This window comes from Canis aureus, chromosome 21 (assembly GCF_053574225.1).
Source record: "Canis aureus isolate CA01 chromosome 21, VMU_Caureus_v.1.0, whole genome shotgun sequence".
In the NCBI taxonomy this organism is placed as follows: Eukaryota; Metazoa; Chordata; class Mammalia; order Carnivora; family Canidae; genus Canis; species Canis aureus.
In genome coordinates this window covers 5,453,298-5,476,700 of record NC_135631.1, presented here as the reverse complement: position 1 = coordinate 5,476,700, position 23,403 = coordinate 5,453,298, and the positions used below count along the sequence as shown (strand labels likewise).

Genomic DNA, 23,403 nt, shown 5'->3' with positions numbered 1-23,403 from the left:
CAAGGCTCCAGGAGGTGCCGGTGTTTGCCAGATCACAGTTAGAGCTTCCAGTGTCTTTACCAAGAAGTCCTTGCCTTCCCTCCTAACGGCAGCCCCGGCTTCTCCATGCCACCCTTCCCCTGCCGGTGATGCAGACACTTACGGTGAGGGTGGATGTGCTGGACATGTGTAGTTGCTCACAGCCGGAGCTCTTCTGTTTGTCCATTCACCATCCTAATTCAGGAACTCTCCATCCCATTCTTTTGCACGCCTACCCTGTTGGGAGCCCTAGACTGGGCATTGAGATACTTGGGAGGTGAAGTTAATTCTTGCCCTAGGACTGCTGGCAAACTGGGGAGAGAAATAGAAGCAGAACTAAGCCCTGAGTGTACATGGCACAGGTATTTGTAGAGAACCCAGTGTGGGTGAGGTATGGCCTCTAAGGGGGACATGGAAGAGGAAATTCAGTAAAGGCCCACAAATCAGGGCAAACCACACACTAAGGCCAGGGAGAGAAGAAATGGGCTGGCTGGGGCTGGACTGGGGCAGGCTTTATGGAGGAGATGAGTCGTGAATCTCCTTCAATTCCACTGGAGCCCACGGTGAAGAAGCAGTGCTTGGATTTGAGCAGTCCAGGTTTTGTCATGGAGGAGAGGTGAGCTATACGCATTAGAACCCGCCAGAGAAAGGTTGAGGAAGATGGGAGGAGAATGTGGGGGAAGTAGTGCTTTCCAGTTGGATAGAAGTTTGGTCTGGCACTTAGAAGAGGCTTCTCTAGGAGATATAACAAGGTGAGGGCACTTGCCAAGGTGCAGAAAAGCCAGAAGTGAGATTGGGTTCCACAGGTGCCAGGGTGCTTGGTTGGGTGCCCAGGGCCCAGCAGCAGGCCTGAGCTACAGGTTGTGTCTGTGTTGTAGTGAGCAACTTGTGGGGAAGCATCTTGTGTTTCTAAATGGCTGCCCTGCTGGAAGTGGCTTTGTTCACAATTGTTGCCCAATATCTGTTTGTTGAATTGAATTAGATTGCCAGCAAAAGTTTCCACAATTTGTCCCAGTGTCCCCTCTGTGCCTTCTTTCCTACTCTCTCCCGAAGCCTACTCCAGCCTGATGGACCCTCTGTGCCAGTACTCACTTCCAAGATCGTCCTTCAGGAAGGTTTGCCCTGGTGGCTGTAGCCTCTTGGACCTCTGCTACCTTTGGTTTATGAATACAGGCCACTTGCCCTTTTTTGTCCTGCTCTTTGCTTTCTCCTTGTTTCACATCTGGCACTCCAGTACCCCACATATGGTGCTAGGTTCCAGTCCTCCCAGTGCTACTCACAGAGGCCCTGGGACCATGGCAGGGTGGATCTCAGACCCAGGTCTTTCCAAATTGCAGTTCCCCCTGTACCTCTGCCCTGTGTCCTGTCAGTGCTGTTGACAAATGTTTCAGGTGAATTACTGGAAATGGCACAAATTGGAAACCAATGAGGAAGGAAGGGCGGAAGTTGGGGAACCAGGAAGGGAGTACATTTGGATGCTGCATCGATGACTGTCATATGGCAGTGCATCTGGGAGGAAGGCCTGGGCAGACCCCAGACCATGTAGATCTTATCGCTAGCACTTTTCTGCATGAGCTGGATGCCTCTAGTAGATGTTCTTGAGGATTAGTGTGGGCCTTCTTTTTGGCTGCCTCCCAACAGCATCTGACCCTCTTCTGAGAGGGCCCCTACCCCTCACATCCGGAGAGTGTGCCTGTTTGGGGGCTGCTCTCTCGCCAGAGACCTACTTTGCAGAAGTGGGCCATTTTGCCTGCTTACTCTGAAACCTCACCTGGGCCTGACTGACCACTCCTTGGTCTCTGCCCTAGCTGCTTCTAGTCTTGGTTTTAGACATGTTGCCGAACTGCCAAAGGAGTAGAACACCATAAGGGACAGGGAAATGATGGGAAGAAGAACCATTTCCTCTTCCCTACTCAATGAAAAGATGTGAGGCCATCTCTGGGCTTTTTCTTCCATTTGATACCTGTTCAGGTACCCTCTTCTGCCTCAGCCCTCGTCTAAGACTGCTTGCTGTCATCCCAGACTTTCTTTTTGTGTCCTTTCCCCATTCTTGTTCCTTGGTGACCTTGTTTTCTGCAGGGCTTTTCCTCGTACCTTGTCCTATCAAAGTGAAATTATTTGTCAAGATTCAGGCTTTCTTACAGTATTAAGTCTTGCCAAGTCTGTTCAGTTGGAAGTGGGCTCTCTCTTTTAATAACAGTAATGATAACTAATAATTTATTGTTATTAACAATAAAAGCCAACCTTTATGGTGCTGTTACTGTAACTGTATGGTGGCAGGGGGCCTTGCAAGGCCCCTCTCCCCATCTATCACTTCATGTGATCATGACAACAACTCTACACCAAAAGTACCATTAGGCCCTCATTTACATGTCCACCCCAGGCCACCAGGCTTGGAGTCTCCCTGGCTCCCTCTCAAGCATGACCCCATTTTCTTTCTTTTCTTTTCTTTTCTTTTCTTTTCTTTTCTTTTCTTTTCTTTTCTTTTTCTTTTCTTTCTTTCTTTTTCTTTCTTTTTTGAAGATTTTATTTATTTGTTTGAGAGAGAGCAGCAGAGGGAGAATCAGAGTCCCCACTGAGCAGGGAGCCCAATGTGGGGCTCGGTCCCAGGACCCTGGGATCATGACCTGAGCCAAAGGCAGACACTTAACCAACTGAGCCACCCAGGTGCCCCTTCGTTTTCATCCTCTATTTGCTAGCCCTCAACAACTTGCTCTTGGGCCTTTGGGGAACAGAGCCTGTGCCTTCTAGCAGGCTGCCTCGTGCAAGATACGTGCTCGATAAATATTTTATTGAATTTAATGCCTCAAACATTCATTTCTAGTCTTGAAATAATCTATCAAGGCAACTGATCTTCTTAGAACATGGATTCAGTACATTTGATGGCTTGCTGGCCTGTGTCTCCATTTTGCTCTTTACTGACCAGTGGCTAGAGCTGACAGACAGATGTGGCCTTTCTAAAACAAGGGGTGTCTGGGTGGTTCAGTTGGTTAAGCGTATGACTTTGGCTCCAGTCATGATCTCAGGGGGTCCTGGGATTGGCTCTCTGTAGACCTCCATGCTCAGTGGGTAGTCTGTTTCTCCTCCCTCCGCTCTTGCTCATTCTCTCTCTCTCAAATAAATAAATAAAATCTTTAAAAACAAACAAAAAAACTGAAAAAGTCTGTAGAAATCTGAAAAATTATGGGCTTCCATGGATCTAAACAAGGGGTGTGCTCTCGCGTGTGTGTGTGTGTGTGTGTTTATTATCTCTGCAGGAAAAGATCTGAAGAAACAGGGAAAGAGGAGACCTATCAGCTCTCAGGTCACGTAAGACAGTTCTTAATTAGTGTCAGGTTGCTTAGTGAGATAGGAACCAGGCTCAGAGAATCCAAAGGGGAGGAAGTAACTCCTGAAGGATTAGAGACAGCTCTGCCCAGAAAGTGGGCCTGGGCTGGCTGGAGGTGGGCAGGAAGAGAAAGCACTTCAGATAAAACAATACACATTTCTAGAACTTCTTGTTCTTATGTAGTGGGTGCTAGGAAAGGTCTTACTTTAAGCTTCTTACTAATAAGCACGTTGGCTAATGTCTGAGAGCATCCTTTGTACCAGGCTTGGTGCCAGTGCTTTGTCTGTGTTACCTCACTGGGAACAGCTGGATGCTGTTACCATTCCCATTTCACAGACGAGGAAACAGGCTTTGAGTGGTTATGGGAATGGGTGGCTGAGCGTCAAGGGTGGGGCCCAGACGGCTGGATAAGAGCCAGGGTGCTTGGGACACCTGCGTGTCTTGGTGGTTGAGCATCTGCCTTTGGCTCAGGTTGTGATCCCGGGGTCCTGTGATCAAGTCCTGCATCAGGTTATCTGCGTGGAGCCTGCTTCTCCCTCTGCCTATGTCTCTGTCTCTCTCTCTGTGTCTGTCATGAATAAATAAATAAAATCTTAAAAAAAAAAAAAAAAGAACCAGGGTGCTCTCAGCCCTGTGCTGTCCTGGGCTCCCAACCCCCACCGCTGTCCCAAGTCCCTAAGGTGGAAGCAAAGCAACAGGTATCTCTCTGGGTTCTAAATATATGTTCTTGCCACTCCTAGGTTCTTTGGGGGAATGCTCGGAGAAATGAAGATAACACTTCTTTTTTCTTTTACTTTAGATAGCAGCTGCTTTCTGAGAACTGACAGAACACTGAGGGTAAGTCCGTGCCTGAATCCAGGTCGGTGGGATGTGTGTGGGTCTTCTTCAGGAGCAGTTGTAGATGTTAGCAGTCCTAGAACATCAGTTATCAAGTTCAATTAAAAAAAAAAAAAAGGCCAAGTGACTGTCATCTGTACCTGATCTCTCTCTTGGTTTACACAGGAAAGTGACATCTGGCTCCCTGCCAGCCACAGTTGGTAGCCGGCAGCCTCAGCAGGAGGCCTGACTTCTGGAAGCGTGTGTGGCTTGGGATGCTGGTCAAGGGGAGGGCAGTGAGGCTTCCCAGGACCACAAGAAGCATGTTTAGAGCTGGGCACCTCCTGGGAAGACCCCTTGAGTCAATGAGTAGAACAGACGGCTGGGCAGTGGGGGACTCTGGGAAGTGTGAAGCTGGATCTGGGAGGTGGCTCTGTCAGCTGGCTGTAAAAACACCTGACACATGTTTCCAGACAATGACACTCAGGCTTTGGGAGTCAAAATGATAAGGGGACCAGGGGGTGCAGTTGGACCTTCTCCCATGTAGTGCTCAGGCAGCACTGTCCTATATAACCAGCTGCTTCTCTCACACAGGTTTCCCCTGATGCACTGATCTGGGTGCATCTCAGCCTAATGCCGAGGCCCTCTGGGCAGAGTCCACCTAACGATCCAGTACTTTTTCCTGCTGCTAATCCACATGAACATCCTAGCTGGGCACGGTCCTTGCACTCTGTCTAGCATTCCCCCTGTATTTCAGACACCAATAATGTTGCTCTTTGTACATCCAGAGGCAGGCCAGTTACTATCCTCATTTTGTAGCTGGGGGCCCCGGGGACATTGTGGCCCAGGGACAACTTTCCCCATGGCTCAGGTTCTGTGCTCAGAGTGGAGATTCCTTTGTGTTGGGATTTTTCTTGGGTTTCCACCCATTGTGCAGGAGTTCTTCTCAGGTGACCCTTCATGACTTAGGAGTTGTCCTGCTTTCTGATATGTTCCCATGATCCTCTCTAGTCCTATGTCTTGGACCATTTTCCACTCTAGGATTGCATTTGCTTTGAAAAGCAGGTGGAGTAGGGTACCTGGCTGGCTCAGCATGTGACTCTTGACCTTAGGGTTGTGAATTCAAGCCCCACATTGGGTGTGGAGCCTACTTATATATATATATAAACTCATTATATGCGAACCAGGTGGAGTAAAGGCAGATGGATGTGAATTTTTGATGGACTCTACTCCATAAAGGTTCCACTGCTCTGTTCTCTGTTTGCTCTTCTCTTTCTGTTCTTGGTTGACAGAGTTGAATGTTATTGCTCTTACTTGCATCCCTTTGAGGAGAGGTGGGAAAGTTGGGTGAAGGCCCCAAACCACCTATCTTATGGAGCTGAGAAACTGGGGCCCAGAGAAGGCTGATTAGCAGTATCCAAGATTCTGACCCCCTCCCCCCCTTTTAAGAGTGTCTTCTTTTCTTGTATATCTTCCCTCAAATCCATCAGTAGCAAGGGAAAATTAGTTGCCAAGAAGGGCTGCCTTTTACCAGCTCATCTAATTTGTTAAGGCTTGTCTGGCACTTCATCCCTAAGTCCCTGCTGAGTCCCTGGAGTTTTGCTTATTAGTTACTGGAACTAAGACTGCCATGGGAGGTGGCTGCCCTGTTCTCCTCCTTTGCTGTCTCCTTGGTGATCCTGGAGGGAGGGGGATACGGGATGTTGTTGGTTTTTTGGTTTTTTTTAAGCAGAATGCCGGTAGGTGTAACTGAGGTCATCCCAGCAGCCCCTTGTTGCTGCTGTCCACAGCTCCTCATCCTGATTTGCCTGCAGGCCAGAGAAGGGGGTGGGTGTCGGTGGGTATCGAAGACTACTCTAAGTACATTTCCACCAGCTGTGTGGGAATGGGGCCAAACTCCACATGTGGCAGCTCCCCTCCCCACAGACATTCATCCCTGGCTGAGGCCTTGGGTAAAATTCCATGATCTGTCTGTGCTGAGTCATGCTTAGTCTCTGAGGATACGTGTGGCACCTTTCACATGTCTGTCCCTAGTCAGCCAGGGGTCTGGGAAAGGCTATTTCTCTGAAGTGATATCCTGCTGCTGATCATTTGTATTTGCATATCACTGCTTTTACTAATGTGCTGTTTACCAGTATGAAATTTATTAATATGAAATCACTAATAATAAATGTATTGTTTATTCTGGATTCCTCTCTTATGGATGAGGAAACTGAAGGTCAGAGACTAAGTGATTTGGTGAGTTTTAGGTGACTGGAATGTCAGGGTGAGGTTTGTGATGCAGGCCCCCGCCCCTTCCCCTGGGCTTTTGTGTCACACAAAGATTATTTGGAAGTAACTTTGGTTGAAAAAAAGATTGATTTTCAATTTGTTAACGTCACAAACTGAAAAACCAGCCTTTTCTTTTAAGGGCTAGTCTTTTGTTATTTATTATTTATTTATTTATTTTCAGTTTATTTATTTACATAGTTTCCACACTCAGTGTAGGACTTGAACCCACGACCCTGAAATCAAGTGTCTCGAGCTCTTCCAGCCAACCAGGTGTCCCAAAGGCTAGTCTTTTATTTTTTAGAGAGGGAGAGGATAGAGAGAGGCAGAGGAAGAGGGAGAGAGAGAATTTTAAGCAGGCTCCATGCCCAGCTCGAGCTGACATGGGGCTCGATCTCATAACCCTGAGATCATGACCTGAGCCGAAATCAGAAGTCTGATGCTTAACCAACTAAACCACCCAGATGCCTCTAGTCTTTTAAGTTTAACTTTTAAGTAGGGCCTACAGATCTTTCTGTTCTATTTATGATTCTAGAAAATTTTGACAGTCAATTTGAAGGGACTTTCTTTTTTTCCTTTTTTTTCTTTTTTTTTTATTTATGATAGTCACACACAGAGAGAGAGAGAGAGGCAGAGACACAGGCAAAGGGAGAAGCAGGCTCCATGCACCGGGAGCCCGACGTGGGATTCGATCCCGCGTCTCCAGGATCGCGCCCTGGGCCAAAGGCAGGCGCTAAACCGCTGCGCCACCCAGGGATCCCTGAAGGGACTTTCTGATTAATACTTGGTTCCATTTACAAACTTAACTCATTTGAAAATTGTAACTTGAGGATCCCTGGGTGGCACAGCGGTTTAGCGCCTGCCTTTGGCCCAGGGCGCGATCCTGGAGACGCGGGATCGAATCCCACGTCGGGCTCCCGGTGCATGGAGCCTGCTTCTCCCTTTGCCTGTGTCTCTGCCTCTCTCTCTCTCTCTCTCTGTATGACTATCATAAATTAAAAAAAAATTAATAAAAAAAAAAGAAAATTGTAACTTGAATTTATAAATTACATTCAACTTTCTTTAATTATTTTAACGCTTCCATTGTCTGTTTAACAAATATCTCTAATGCTTAAATAATTCCTGTAAATCTAATAAATTAAGCTGACAAATTTTCTTAAACATTCTTATGTTTTACCACTTGAAAGCTATTCTACTCACTTTATTGAGGTGTATTTAACATAAATTGCACATCTTTAGTGTACAGTGTATGTTTTCACATATGTATACTCTTGTGAAACCTTAACCATACTTAAGATAATGAACACATCGGGGATCCCTGGGTGGCTCAGTGGTTTAGTGCCTGCCTTTGGCCCAGGGCGCAATCCTGGAGTCCCGGGATTGAGTCCCCCATTGGGCTCCAAGCATGTAGCCTGCTTCTCCCTCCTCCTGTGTCTCTGCCTCTCTCTCTATCATTCGTAAATAAATAAATAAATAAATCTTTAAAAAAAAAAGATAATGAACACATCCATCACCTCCCATATGTCCTCATGCCCCTTGGTAGTTCTTCCCTTCCACCCCTTTCTGCTTCCCCCAGCCCCAAGTAACCACTAAATTGCTTTCTGTTACTGTAGATTAGTTGACATCTTTTGGAATTTTACATTAGTGGAATCAGAGAGTATGTATCCTTTTTTGTTTGGCTTCTTTCACTCCGCATAATTTTTTGAGGTTTGTCCATGTTGTTGCATCCATCCGTAGTTCTTTCCCTTTTGCTTCAGAGTAGTATTCCATTATGTGGGTACCCCACAGTGTGTTTATTATCCATTCACCTGTTGTTGGTTGTTTCACTCATTTTCCAGGTTTTGGTGGTTCTAAATAAAGCTGTTATAAATGTTTGTGTACAAGTCTTCGTGTGGATATCTTTCCTTTTCTCTTGGGTAGACATGTAAGAGTGGAGTGGCTAGATCATATGGTAGGCATGTGTGTAACTTGAACTTGCCCAACCTTCTTCCAAAGTGGCTGTACCATTTTACATTTCCACCAGCTGTGTATGAGAGCTCCAGGCTCTCCACACCTCACTGATACTGGATATGGTCAGTCTTTTACATTTTAGGCATTCTAAAAGATGTGTATTCATGTTTTGTGGTTCCAATGTGAATTTCTTTTGTCACTATTGATGTTGGGCATATTTGAGCTTATTTGTCATCTGCCATACTGATTTTAAACTTAATAAAATTCCTGCTTAAAATTGTGTCTGAACCAATTACTCAGTTACATATGTTAATTGGGAATCTTGAGACTAACTTGTTATTCTGAACAGACTGAATTCCCTTGAATTAAAGTACATAAAATAATAGATATGTACAGATTTCTTTTTCTTTTCTTTTTTTTTTAAGATTTTATTTATTTATTCATGAGAGACACAGAGAGAGAGAGGCAAAGACACAGGCAGAAGGAGAAGCAGGCTCCATGCAGGGAGCCCGATGTGGGACTTGATCCCAGGACTCTGGGATCACGCCCTGAGCCAAAGGCAGACGCTCAACTGCTGAGCCACCCAGGCGTCCCAATAACATACAGATTTCTTAACACAAAATTATAAATACTATGGTTTTTATTTTCTTGGGTATATTTATTCTTAATGCTTTATCTTCCTGGAATTAGAGAATCTTGCCTAACAAAGAAATCATGCTGTGATTTCAAACTGTAATAAGTTACTTTCCTAAGGAACTTGAGGAGTTTCTCAACTAGATGACATTTCTTTATAATTCAAGAGATCCTAGCCAGGATAAAATTAGTTCTTTTTCTTTCAGTCCAACTGCTAGGCAGAGCCCTGATTCATTGCTGTTTTGCCCCCAAATGGGGATAGTCTCGCAGCCCATATGTCCCAGATTGAAGCATCACATTACCTAATCCTCTTCCCATGAAACTCTGCACTTTACCACCCAGGCTGCCATACTATATGACTGGATCACTAGATTCAATTAGCCTATTTAAGGCTTCATTTCTCATGTACTATGGTCACAAAATAGGTGGAATTAAAGTACGAAATAGGTGGAGTTGAGATTCTGTGTACTTCCAAGGCTTTGTTAGACCAAGGAATAGCTGTAAAATCAGGTCAGTGACCCAGCAGTGCGAAAATTTGAGTCTTGGTCTTCGGAGTCTAGGTCTAACATTCTATCCCCTAACCCCCCCCCCCCCCGGCTTCCATTTCTTACATCTTCTCAAATGAAGAGAAAGGGAATCTGGTACTTCAGAGACTGGTGATTTCTGGTCAGGCTTGGTTACCAAGAAATCCTGGTACCAAGAACCCATGCCTGCCTTTTTCCTTTTCTTCAGTTCACCTTCCTGGAAATATTAAGAACCCTGGCTTTTCCCGACCTTACGGTGGAGAGCTACCAATCTCTTTGGAGGGGCCATTACCATCAAATTCTATTTATAGATTTGATGTTAGGTGATAAATGGATGTGGACTTGCATTCCCATCCTGGTCACTAGGTGGGGCCTCAGGAAACTTGTGGGTGATTAGTGGGACCTGGTTGAAAATTATTAATGCAGCCTGACCTCTCCTGTGATGGCCAATGCTGACGTCACCCCACGTGAGTAAGAGTGAAGGTCTGTGGAGTTCCAAGAAAAGGAAATTTGAGTGGGGGACTGTCTTAGATTTCTGCTCTGCAGTCTGAAATACAGTCTTTATTTACCTTTGGCTCTGAGATTCCCCTTCAGGTGGTGAAGCAGCACTGTGTGATAATAAAGAGTATATTGATGATGGCAGTGAATCACTGAGATAGCAGAATCTCTGTTCAGAGAGGGAGGAAGATGTGCTCCACCGTGGGGCAGGACATTAAATGGCAGAGGATATATAGAAGATCTCACCTAAAACTTAATGTAAATAAACAGCACTTGATATAGCAATTCCAGTTCTAGATATGTAACATAAAGTATAATGGGGCAAGCACACAAACTGGGCTGTTCAGATCAGCATTTTTATAGCAGAAAATGGGAAACTGGGGTACCTGGCTGGCTCAGTTGGTGGAGCATGCAACTCTTGATCTTGAGGTTGGGAGTTCGAGCCCTACACTGGGTGTAGAGATTATTTAACAATAAATCTTTAAAAAGGAAAAAAAAAGAAAATGGGAAACCAAAATGTACATCAAAAAAGTATTGTTACATATGCAGTCTGTTCAATGTCTATATAATGCAGCTTTAAAAATAGCCCATGTACCCTAATCAAACTGTTGCTCTAAATTTGTTACCCTAGAACAAGATGTGTTTATTTGAGAAAGGTATATTATAAAACAGAATGTATAACATCTTTTTGGTTATTTTGAAATGCTATACCAACATTTTTTTCCTGGATGCTGGAATTATAAAATTATGTGTTTAAATTGTTTTGTTTTGCTGTGTCTTTTAATTTTGAATAATCAGCTTTAAAAATGTTGTGCGAATCCGAGAAACCACCACGGAGCCGACACTGATGCAAGTGCACAAGCGTTTATTAGCAAGCTCGAGCTTGGGTCCAAGTGTGCCCGACACAGCGGAGCAGGGACTTGAACCCCGAAGGGGGTTACAGCTGGGTTTTTTACAGGCTGGTCTAGGGGATTTTCAGAAGGGTGGAAGAATTTCTCCAAGTTCTGTTTACATTCTGATGTGGGGCTTTCAAGGGCATTGAGCTCTGTTCTCATTCTAATATGAGACTTTCTACCATGGGCGTGGGCTCTGTTGTCTTTCTGATATGGGATTACCTGCCGAGGACATTGAGGACATTCTGCAGTTTTTCCCATAAAGTTCAGCTCTTATTCACAGGAGCCTAAGATGGCTGTACTTGTGCTAATGCTAAACTTTAGGTGGGATGGCCTTAATTTTTCTTGGCCTCCACAAAAAAAAATAGAAGGGTGCAACTTATAATACTATGTGGGACATAAGATCAGGGATAGTGTTTAATTATCAGACTTCCTCTCTTTTACCTCAGTTCTCCAACAAATTGTTTAGGGGGATGAAAACCACTTTCTAAGTGCCATACAAGATATAGATTCCTGGGTAATAGTGGAATAAAGACTTCTTAAAAGATGCTCCTCTCTAAAGAAATGAAAAAAATTGGCAAAAATTGTAAAAATAATCTTTTTCAGAACTCTGGAAATTAAAGGCTTGCAGCAATCCAAGGAAAATTTACTCAAGAGAAATGACTAAATCTTATTTTCCACAGAAATTATGAATTCTGCAAAGAAACAGAGAATGGCACATGCATAGGAAAAGCTGCCAAAGGAAACTGTACTCAAGGAAGCTCAGATGTTGGACTTTTATAAAGACTTTAAATCAGCTATGTTAAAACATGTCTGAAAAACTAAGTATGAGAACAGTGCCTCAGCAAATAGAAATGATAGAAATTATATATAAAAAAAAAGGGGCAGCCCTGGTAGCCCAGCAGTTTGGCACCGCCTTCGGCCTGGGGTGTGATGCTGGAGACCCGGGATCAAGTTCCATGTCAGGCTCCCTGCATGGAGCCTGCTTCTCTCCCTCTCCCTCTGCCTGTGTCTCTGCCTCTCTTTCTCTGTCTGTGATGAATAAATTAAAAAAAAAAATCTTAAAAAAATTATTAAAAAAAGAACCAGAAAGAAGTTCGGGAGTTGAAAAATACAATAGCTAAAAGGGGCTATAATAGAGGGGCTTAATAGCTGAATAAAGCAGGCAGAAGAATCTGTGAACTTGAAGATGGGTCATTGAGATTATCCATTCAGAGGAACAGAAGGGAGCAAGAATGAAGGAAAATGAACAGAGCCTCAGACACCTGCATAACACCATCAAGCCTATCAGCATTATTACACAACAAAAATTCAACAGTAAATTGGAAGATCTCATTGGCTTTATTTATTTATTTTTTTCTCATTGGCTTTATTAAATGATTCATGAATCTGGCAGCATCCCAACTAGCAAGTAGAGGAGAGCTCTGAGGTGTGGTACCAGGTATTTAAAAGAAGGTATTTATAGGAGGGGGTGGGTGAGGCAAGGAGTTATTAGCAGAATAAAAGAAGAAATTGTTCAAGATCAGTCACCTTCCCTTTGGTGATCTTATTAGATGGATTACGTTATCTTTCTCTGGGAGATGCAAAGGCCCAGATGACAGATTACCTCTTTGGTGCTGACCAGCATATTCTAGATTGATTGGTTTAAGATTCCAATCCTAGAGAATTTGAAACTGCAATTATTATTTATTTTTTAAAAATATTTTATTTATTTATTCATGAGTGAGAGTGAGTCACACAGAGTGAGAGAGAGAGGCAGAGGGAGAAGCAGGCAACACGCAGGAAGCCCAACCTGCGACTTGATCCTGGGTCTCCAGGATCAGGCCCTGGGCCAAAGGCGGCGCTAAACCCCTGAGCCACCAAGGCTGCCCTGGCTGAGCCACTTGGGCTGCCCTCAATTTCCATTTTAAAGTAACCTCTAGGGATCCCTGGGTGGCACAGCGGTTTGGCGCCTGCCTTTGGCCCAGGGCGCGATCCTGGAGACCCGGGATCGAATCCCACGTCAGGCTCCCGGTGCATGGAGCCTGCTTCTCCCTCTGCCTGTGTCTCTGCCTCTCTCTCTCTCTCTCTCTCTGTGTGTGACTATCATAAATAAAAAAAAAGAAAAAAGAAAAATAAAAAAAAGAAAAATAAAAAAAATAAAGTAACCTCTACTTAGGTTGAGTAGATCGGGCTTGAACTCAACCTCAAGACCAAGAGAGTCGCATGTTCTACCCACTAAGCCAGCCAGGCATCCCTGTGGCTTTCTGGTAAAGTGTGTACATAATGAGTCCTAGCAGGAGAGGATGGAGAGAAAGGGGCAGAACAAATATTTGAAGAAATAATGGCCAAAACCTTCCTAAATTTGATGAAAAACAGTAATTTATGTACCCAAGAAGCCCAGCAAACTCCAAATAGGAAAACTCAAAGAAAGCCACATTAGGCATCTCATAAAGAATCTTTAAAGCAGCACTTAAGCAACTCATCACAAACAAGGAATCTTTGATAAGATTAAGAGCTCATTTCTCCCTGCAAACCACAGAGGCCAGAGGCAGTGGGATGAACACAGGTACCAGATGAGGCAAACTTTCAATGTATTTGACATTTGAGTCTGAGATAGCTTGGATCTCTTCTGTCATCAGGGACAACATATCAGTTTAATCCTTAAATAACAATTACTTGAGGTCTTTTCACACTTATTCTGCAAGAAGTCTGTCTTTTACCATGTTCCCCTCCCGAAGTATTTCTAGAAATACCTAAGGAATGCTTATTCTATTTTCTACCAAACCTAGAACGTAATAGGCCCCCCAAAATATCTGTTAAATGAATGAAACCTGTCTGGGTTGCTTCCTTCTTTGGTCAGCTGTCTATCCACTCTTGTGTGTGTCATCTCATTCTCCCTGTCTAAGGGTTATTATACCATCTTGCCTGAAACATGCAGACTAACCAGTTTAATAACTTTGAAAAACAGCATTTAAAAATATTACTGGGCATTTTACAAAATTTTACTGACTGCTTGTGGATAGCAGAATGGAATTACAATACAGAAAAAAAGAAAGTTTTGAAAAATAGCACAGTTGCTATAACCTAATAGTGGCAGCTTCTCCCCTGACCATTAGTCATCAGGTTTCACCAAATATTGGGGGCTAATCATGATCAGCACTTCCCAGGACACCATGGAACATCATCTGCTGATATTCTATTGTTTCTCTTGGTAACACTCCTCATATATGTACCGCACTTTACAGTTTCATCATTTCATTGGATAGTCCTCACAGACACTGGTCAAGATCATGGTTTCGCTGTTTATGAATGATAGATCAGAGATTGGAGGGGTTCAGTGACTCAACCAGCTCTGCCAGGAAGCTTTGAAAGCAGCAACTTGACTCCTGGCGTTGAGACCTTCCTGCTGTCACATAGGATTAGAATGTGATGTGGCCGTGTCACAGTGTATGGGCTGAAGAGATCACTCAGAAACTCAGTCTTTCCTACTTTAGTTCATCAACTCTCGATGGGGGTTTGCAGCTCCTCCCATAGGAGCCATTTGTTGGCACTGGACTTTGGCCAACCAGGAGCCTTCACTCAGGGCTGGGGGCTCCTCCCTGCCATGTTGCCAGAGGCCAAAGGCAGGGCCATCTCTACAAGACTTGAAGGTTTTGCTCCGCCTGCCAGGCTTTCGACTGTTCTTTTCCAGCTGGTTTGCAAAGCCACTGTTTGTGTTTTTACTGACCCAAGTCATATTTCCCTTTCCCTCCCATTTTATCTCTGATAGTAACGGCAGTTGAATATTTGGCAGAATACATTCCCCATGACCTAAGCCTACAGATGTTTCACAGTTGAATAGTTTGAGAAAGGCAAAGGTTATGATTGTGAGGTGTTCCAAGAAATTGTTCTTTCCTCAGGCGTTTGCTGTGCATCTGTGGCAGGCATTGCTCTTTACTAAATCCTGTAGGGCTATAGGAGGATCTGACAATGCTGTGGCCCTTGCCTTTGGTTGTGTATCCCATGGCTCGGGAGAGAAAATGCATGCGTGTGCTGGGGCAAAATACAGGCTCGCTCAAGTAGTGCCTGTTAACGATGAAGCATTATAACTCCTCCCCCCTGAGGGCTGCTTCTGTCAGGTGAGCTGCCCAATGCAGGCAGTTCCCAGAGAAGTGGTTAAGAGCAGGGCTCTGGAGTCAGGCAGTCAGGAGTGGAGTTTGGGTTTGGCCCTTTACCAGTCCTGTCACTCTGGCAGTTTCCTGAACTCCTGGGAGGCTTGGTTTCCTCATCTATAAAATAGAGGCAGTGAAACCATCCTCACAGGGCCATTGGGGGAATTAAACGAAATCACTTTTTAAAGTGGCACCCAGCAGACACATCATCATAGTGGCTGTGTTGATGGTGCTAGTGGATAGGAGCCACAGGGAGAACATGTTATAGAGTGGGAGACAGGAGGTGGGAAGCCTGCACTTTGAGGGGGACTGTGTCAGGTGGGTGGCCACACAGGAGGGACTTCTTGGGAGAGCTGGCCCAGAGACAAGGGGGTCATTTGGGCTGGCAGAGAGTGTGGTGTCTAAGTGGGGAGTCTCTCCCCATCAGAGGAAGGCCTCCAGATGTGGAGTGGAGGCTGGGTGGTAAAAGGATTTGTCCAAGGCAGAACAAAGGAGATAGCACTTTATAGAATGCAGCAAGGTAGCAGAGGACAGGGCAGCAGAGCAGAGATGCAGCGAGGCAGTGGGTAGGGGCTGTTGGAATTCTCCCTTTTTTGGTAACTATGCCAAGCTGTGGTTGCAAGTAACCCATTGGTTAGTTAGGGCCTATGGATATTTTGAGGTGAGTCACCGGAAGGGTCTGTGGGCCCTTTCTACATTCCATTGCTCAAGCCTGTTTGCCTAAAAGCCACCTCTACAGAGAGGAGAGGACAGCATCCAGGTGGTGGCACATGGAGAAAAGTCATGATGATAAGAAGAGCCATGCATGGGGAAGGGTGATGCCCCAGCCTCACTGGTGGGAGGAAGATGATGGAAGCCCTGTGAGGATGGAGATTTGCACCTGTTAGGTTCACTGCTGAACCCACAGACTCTGTGCTTAGGAAACTTGTTGAAAGAATGGCTCCTGTTGGGGGAATTCTTTCTGTGATGCCCAGCAGCCTGCTGGGATCTGAGAAATGAGAAACCTCTGAGATGCTTGAACAGACAACCACCCACAGATGAATGGGGTTTTGAAAAACTCTTCTGGAAGTAGCGTGCTGACTGGCCCAGAATGGGGAGAGGCAGGTTGTCAGGGTGGGAGACCAGCTGAGAGGCAGTCGTTGCGACTCAGACATCCCCGATGTACACATGGACTGGACCAGGTGGCAATGGGCAGGAAGAAGCAAATACAGAGTGCTAGAGAAGAAAGGTTACCATGGGTGGAGTGCAGAAAGGACTTAGCACGAATTTTCAATTCTGCCTCCACCTTGAGATGCAGAGCTGGGAAAGCATCCTCATTCCTCAAGCTGAAGAGACTAACTGGACAGGCATAGAAATAGGGAATTGGAATGGAATGCGGTGTTTGGACTGGGCTGTTAAGCCTAACTCACAATTTCCTGAGAAAATTGAGTTTGCTTGAGACCAGAGCAGCTAGTCTGAAGACGTACCTGGAGAAAACATCTAGAGAGAGATCAAACAGAGTCCTCTAATTCCTGAATCTCTCTAGCTGTTGCCTCATAGGACTGTTCCTTTTCTCCCTCTTAGAGCAGGTGCTACTGACAGTGTCTGGGTGAGAGACCGCATATTGTCTGCCTGGTGAGCCTCCCAGAGCCCCTTGCTGCTTGGTTAGGTGGGCTGGCAGGAGGAACCGCTTCCAGGTACTTGGAGCTTTCCCTTTACTTCCAAGGCAGGGCAGGTGGAAGCTGAAACTGCCTGCCAGCACTGGGACTTAGTCTAAGCAAAACAGTGTATTTGTGGAGGTTAAATTTGAATAGTTTTATTTTTTACTTTTTTTTTTGTAAAAATGTGAGGTGAGGGAGGCATTTTGGAGAGGAGGATCCTTCCTCCTAGCACACTCAGAATATGCATTTACAACTCTGGTTTCTGTTCTTCTTCCAACTGCTTTGTTTTCATGTTTCATGTGCTGGGGCTTTGGAATGGTATTTGGTGAGCAGAACAGACAGGTTGGGCACCTGCTGAGGACAGGGGAAGTCAGTACATTGAGACTGGTCACCAGTGAGGGGATGGTATGCTTTCCCTTCTAAGCAAAGCTCTGAGTCTAATCCTGCTTCCGGCTTCTCTGTTGTTTTTACAACTCTGAGTCTGTTTTCTTCTCTATCCTAGCTTGCTTCGCTTCTCCGAAAGGCGAGAACATAGCTTAAAGAGGTTTTATTCCCCAGGAAGCAGATGAAGGGTCTATCTAGAGCAAAGGGCAAATACAGCCATTCCTAGCAGATTTATGGTCCCAGGAGGACATTTCCCACAGGAGCCACTGTTTTTCTGAGATTTTTGTCCCAGATCAGCCAGCCAAGCAGAGTACACACAAGGTTCCAGTCATTGATGGGTTCCCATCCAAAGATCTCTCATGGTGTTTAACCACAGCACTGTAGACACTAAATGTATGGTGTTTTTTCCTAACACCAACCAGGTTTCTGACTCTCTGATACTAACTGAGTGTCCTACAGTTTGAGTTCTGACACTAACCACATGGAGTTAGTGCAGACTCCATGGGTTGAGGGCTCAATTGCACAAGATTACCTCCAGTTCAGACACCAGTCACAAGTGCCAGGCTGCCATCTGTACTTCTGACCGACTGGCTGTAAATAGGGGGCTCCCAAGACCATGTTCTTGGGTTTGATAATTTACTATAATGGCTCACAGAACCCAGGGAGACGCTTTACTTATGTTTACTGACTTATTTATTATGAAGGATACAAACAAACAGCCAGATGAAGGAGGACTTTGGGTAAAGTCCAGAAGTATCCTGAGCACAGGAACTTCTGTCCTCGTGGAGCTGGGGGGATGTCTACTTGATGCTCTCTGAACTCTGTTGTTTAGGGTGTTTATGGAGGTTTCATAACATAAACGTGATTGGTCATTGGTGATTAACTCAAGCTTTAGCCCCTCTCCCATTCCTAAAGGCCTAAGGGTGGGGCTGAAAAGAGCTTGTGAATAACAAAAGATACCTCTCTCCTGTCACTCAGGAAATTCCAAGGGTTTTAGAACTTTTTATGCCAGAAACCCGAGAATAAGGGCCAAATTCATATTTATTATATTACAGTATCATCAGGTCCTTGTGGGATTCTGGGCTTGGATGGACTGGTGGACCCTTGCAGTGAAATCTTTGGGATGATGATGTGCCTTCCATCCTGGAAACTGAGGTCTGGTGGAACAACTATGGATGAGTCAAAGAATGCCCAGGTGTGGCCCAGGCAGTGGCCCTAGAGGCACTACCCATGAACCTAATAGTCTTTTTTTTTTTTTTTTACTTCAAAATTGTACCTGTTATTGGACTTCATCGGGTTTTAGGGACTGAGACAGCAGACCCCGAGCCCTGAGCGCAGAAGGCTGAACCTAATAGTTTTACAACAAATTTACCAAGTGGTAAAAAAAAAAAAAAAAAAAAAGAAAAAAGTATGTATTTTAGCTGAGTAATCTTGACATGACATATATAAAAGCCTTGTTTTGTTCTTTTTTCCCTTGTAACGCTGTTCTGCTCCCTAGAAGCCACCTCTGGATAAAGTATATTGTCTATCCTTTTAGAGATGATGGGTCTGTTTAAAATATAAATCTATTTCTTTTCTTTTTTCCTCCTACACTCTCTGCTCCATGCTGTTTTCATCTATCATTGTGTTTTAGAGAGCTTCCCATATCAGTACAGATGTCAGCTTCACTCTTTAATAGCTGCATAACGTTCCATAGTTTCTTTCTTTCCTTCTTTTTTTTTTTTTGCCATATGTTTACCACAAAATATATCACATAGAAGAGGTATTTAAAACATAGACACGCACACACACACACACACACACACGTTAAAACAAAATAATGAACACCTATGTTTCCATCCTTCAGGTTAAGGAATAAAAAGGCTAGGACCATATAAATCTCCTATGTATAGCCCCACACCCCAATTGAAGAGCCTTACCCTCACAGCAGCTATTCTGTAATAATCATTCTCTTGATTTTCTTTTTCTTTTTCTTTTTTTAAAATTTTATTTACTTAGGGGCACCTGGGTAGCTCAGTGGTTGAGTGTCTGCCTTTGGCTCAGGGCATGATCCTGGGTCCGGGGATCGAGTCCCGCATGGGGCTCCCTGTGAGGAGCCTGCTTCTCCTACTTATGTCTGCCCCTCTCTTTGTGTCTCTCATGAATAAATAAATAAATAAAATCTTAAAAAAAAGATTTATTTACTTAGAGAATCTCAAGCAGACCCCCACTGAGTGCAGACCCAGAAGCAGGACTCGATCTCATGACCCTGAGATAATGGCCTGAGCCGAAATCCAAGAGTCGGCGTCTTGGCAGACTGAGCTACCCAGGCACCCTGTCTCTTGATTTTCTCAAGAGTTTTACCACCTGTGACCAATCTCTAAATAACTTACTGTCTAGTTTTGCCTATTTTTGAACATCTAGACATGGAGTCATACTGTAGACCTCTGACTCACTCAGTATTGTGTCTGTAATGTGTCCATGTGGATGCACCTAGCTCCCTTCATTTTCATTGTTCTGTAACTTTCCACTGTATGAATGCACTACAGCGTATTGATCCTTTCCCCTGCCAAGAAGCCTTTGGTCTACTTTGATGTTTTTGCTCTGAGGAACAGCACTGCTGTGAACATTCTTGTCCATGGTTCCTGGTATACATGAGCACAAGTTTCACCAGGGAATAAATTAGGAGTGGAATTGCTGGCATGTCTGACCCTTCTAGCTTACGGGAAATTTTTCCAACATGGTTGTGATAATTTACCCTTCTTCCCATCAGCAGTATTAGAGCAATGTTTTCTGATCACCCATGTAGTAGGAATTTGGACTGCAAATCTTTGAGGGCTGTTTGTAACTACAAAGGGAGGGGGTTGTAACTACAACTTTTGTGTGTGTGTGTGGGGGGGGGTTGTTGTTCTCCAACTGTTCAGTAACAGGGATTAAGACACTTTTTTTTTTTTTTTTTTCAGATACCTCTTGCCAGTGAGGAGGTAGATAGGTTTATTTCTGGTTCACTCTCATGCAAAAAGAGTATCCTTTCAAAGTCCCAGCTGCATTGGTGTTAAGACCTCTATAGACTCCCCACCTTGTGTGGGCTCTGAGCTGTGCCCTTGTGTTTGTTGAAGCTTTGAAGGATCATCTGGTTCTGTAGATGCCCTCAGGGCAAAGGCTTCAGTGTTTACTTGTCCCTCCTGGTTTCTTCCTCCACTTAGATTTTGATCTGAGTGTTCCTTATTTTCTTGCTAGCTTGTCAACACTTTTAAGAAGATTTTTAAAAATCAAGTTTTTTTTTTAAATGAAAAAACAATTAAGAAATATATACAGGTATTTTATTCAGCATTTTTAGTTATCTGCAGGAGTCATGAATTAAAAAAAACAAACTCAAAATTCAACTGAGTAAATTTGAGGATTTAGTTGGTTTTATTTTGTGGCTCTTGAGTCGAGCAGCATCTCATCTAGCAAGTAGAAAGGAGCTCTAAAGAGCTATACAAAATGGGCAAAAGGTTCAGGGACAAGGAAAGAACAGATTACTTCACCTTTCTTTGGGGGATGGAATGGGGTCTATCAGGCAGGTAGATACCTCACTACTGCTGACAAAGAAAAGTCCAGATTGAGTGGTTTAAGATTACATTTCCGGGAGAGGTGGAACCTGCAACTAGGTTTGGTATTAAATCTTGGCTTGCTGATGTGGGGCTTGGCACAAGTGATTCCATTTGGGGCCTGTTGTTTCGATTTTTCATCAATGTTTATCTGACCCAGCTAGAAAAATTCTTGTTTAACTTTAAAGTAGTGCTTTTGAGGCAGGATCCTTTCATCCCTAGGATATGGGTCCCATTCTCATGGGTCTTTGGATTTAACACTTGAAAATAAGACCACCAGCATCACAGTGATGTTATGGAGATGGTTTGGGTCACTCCCCCAGAGCTGTAGTACTTTGATGATTGGGTCGAACCTGGAAATCTGACTTATTTTATTTTATTTTATTTTATTTTATTTTATTTTATTTTATTTTATTTATTTATTCATTCATTCATTCATTCATTCATTCACGAGAGATACAGAGAGAGACAGGCAGAGAGACACAGGCAGAGGAAGAAGCAGGCTCTTCGCAGGACCCTGATGCAGGACTCGATTCCAGATCCTGGGATCATGACACGAGCTGAAGGCAACTGTCCAACCACTGAACCACCCAGGCGTCCCTGACTCACTCATTTTAAACTTATTTGCCATTGATTTGTCCTGGAAGATACTTTGAATTTGTAATGGAAGATAGAATCCCTGGGGTCTGCCCTTCTCATTTAAAGGCCTGTGGTTGACCCATCTGTATCAAGTAAGTCTGGCTGAGGGCTAGGTCTACTCTAGCACTCACTACACAGTTAGGGTTGCTTAGAGAGCAGGAATAACACATAGGCAATTATTGATACCTGCCTTAATGGACTTTTAAAATGATATCCTATTTTAAACTCTAGTCCCCCTTGTCTCTGGTTGCAGATTCCTGCTTTTGCATAGTTGCTTTTCCAAGTATTTTGCCTTTTTGATTTCTGAAATTCTCCATAATTTTCACATTTTTGCATTTCTGTGGAGACTGTGTGAATATCCCATTGTCATTCTACTGCTGCCAAATTGATCTTTTGTTTTAAACCTTTTTTTGTGGTGCCTGGGTGGCAGTTAGCTCAAGTCGTGATCTCAGGGATGTGAGATCAAGCCCTGCATCTGGCTCCGTGCTGGTCATGGAGCCTGCTTGATATTCTTTTTCTCTCCCTCTCTCTCTCTCTTTCCCTCTGCACCTCCCCACACTTTATCTCTCTCAAAAAATTAAACTTAAAAACACATTTTTTTAAAAAAGATTTTACTTATTTATTCATGAGAGGCACACAGAGAGAGAGAGAGACAGAGACACAGGCAGAGGGAGAAGCAGGCTCCATGCTGAGAACCTGACATGGAACTCGATCCCCGGTCTCCAGGATCACACCCCGGGCTGAAGGCTGCGCTAAACCACTGAGCCACCCAGGCTGCCCATAAAAACCCATTTTTATAAGGTCCATCTGTTGTCTGGATACTGAAGAAGCTACTTATTTTATTTTTTCTTTTTTTCTTATTGTGGTAAAATACACAGAACATGAAATTTGCCATCTTAATCATATTTAAATGTAAAGGTCAGTGGTATTAAGTATATTCACACTGTTGTACAGCTGTCACCACCATCCAACCCCATAACTTTTTTCATCTTGTAAAAGTGAAACTCTGTTTCCATTAATCGATAACTTCAATTCTCCCCTCCCATATATCTCCCCGCCCTGGAAACCACCATTATACTTTGTCTTTTCATATGCTTAGTGGCCTTTTATATGTCTTTTTTGGAGAAATGTCTGATCAGGTCCTTTGCACATTTTTGAACTGGGTTGTTTTGTTGTTGAGTTTTAGGAGTCCTATCTATTCTGCATATCAGTCCTTTATTGGATATATTACTTGTAAATGTTTCTTCCATTCTGTAGGTTGCTTTTTTACTCTGGGAATATTGTCTTGTACAAAATTTAAACGTTTTCATGGAGTCTGATTTGTCTATTTTTTTCTTTTCTTACCTGTGCTTTTGGTGTTATATCCAAGAAATCATTGCCAAGACTAATGGCATGAAGCTTTTTTCATGTTTCCTTCTAAGAGTTTTATTGTTTGGGGACTTACATTTAGGTCCTTGATCCATTTTGAGTTAACCTTTGCATCTGGTGTTAGGTAAGGGTCCAGCTTCATTCTTTTGCATGAAGATGTTGTTTTCCTAGCACCATTTGTTGAAAAGACTATCCTTCCCCCATGCAGTGGACTTGGCATCTTTGTCAAAAATCCTTTGCTCATATATGTGAGTTTAATTCTGGGCTCTCACTTCTATTCCATTGTCTATATGTCTGTCTTTATGCCAGTACCACACTATTTTGATTACTGTGGCTTTGTGGTAGGTTTTAAAATCATCAAGTGTCAGTCCTCCAGTTTTATTATTTTTGTTTTTCAAGATTATTTTAGCTATTTGGGGTCCCTTGAGATTCAGTATTAATTTTAGGATGGATTTTTCTATTTTTGAAAAAAAATAGTCATTAGGATTTTGTTAGGAATTATATTGAATCTGTAGAACACGTAGGGTAATACTGACATTTTAATCATATTAAGTCTTCCAAACCATGAACACAGGATGTTTTCATTTATTTATGTTTTCTTTAATTTGTTTCAGCAATGTGTTGTAGTTTTTATTGTACAAGTTTTTTACCTTCTTGATTAAGTTAATTCCTAAGTATTTTGTTTTTTTGAGGCTATTGTAAATGAAATTGTCTTTGTAATTTTCTTTTCAGATTGTTC

At 43.6% G+C, this 23,403-nt stretch overlaps 1 protein-coding gene across 1 annotated transcript in view; it reads left to right on the top strand.

Annotated features, from left to right (window-relative positions):
• Window positions 1–23,403, top strand: part of PC (pyruvate carboxylase) — a 100,461-nt gene that overhangs the window by 1,136 nt on the left and 75,922 nt on the right. The window contains exon 2 of the mRNA XM_077862566.1: window positions 4,146–4,183. The gene's annotated coding sequence lies outside the window, so the exon portion shown is untranslated. The remainder of the gene's footprint in view (window positions 1–4,145; window positions 4,184–23,403) is intronic.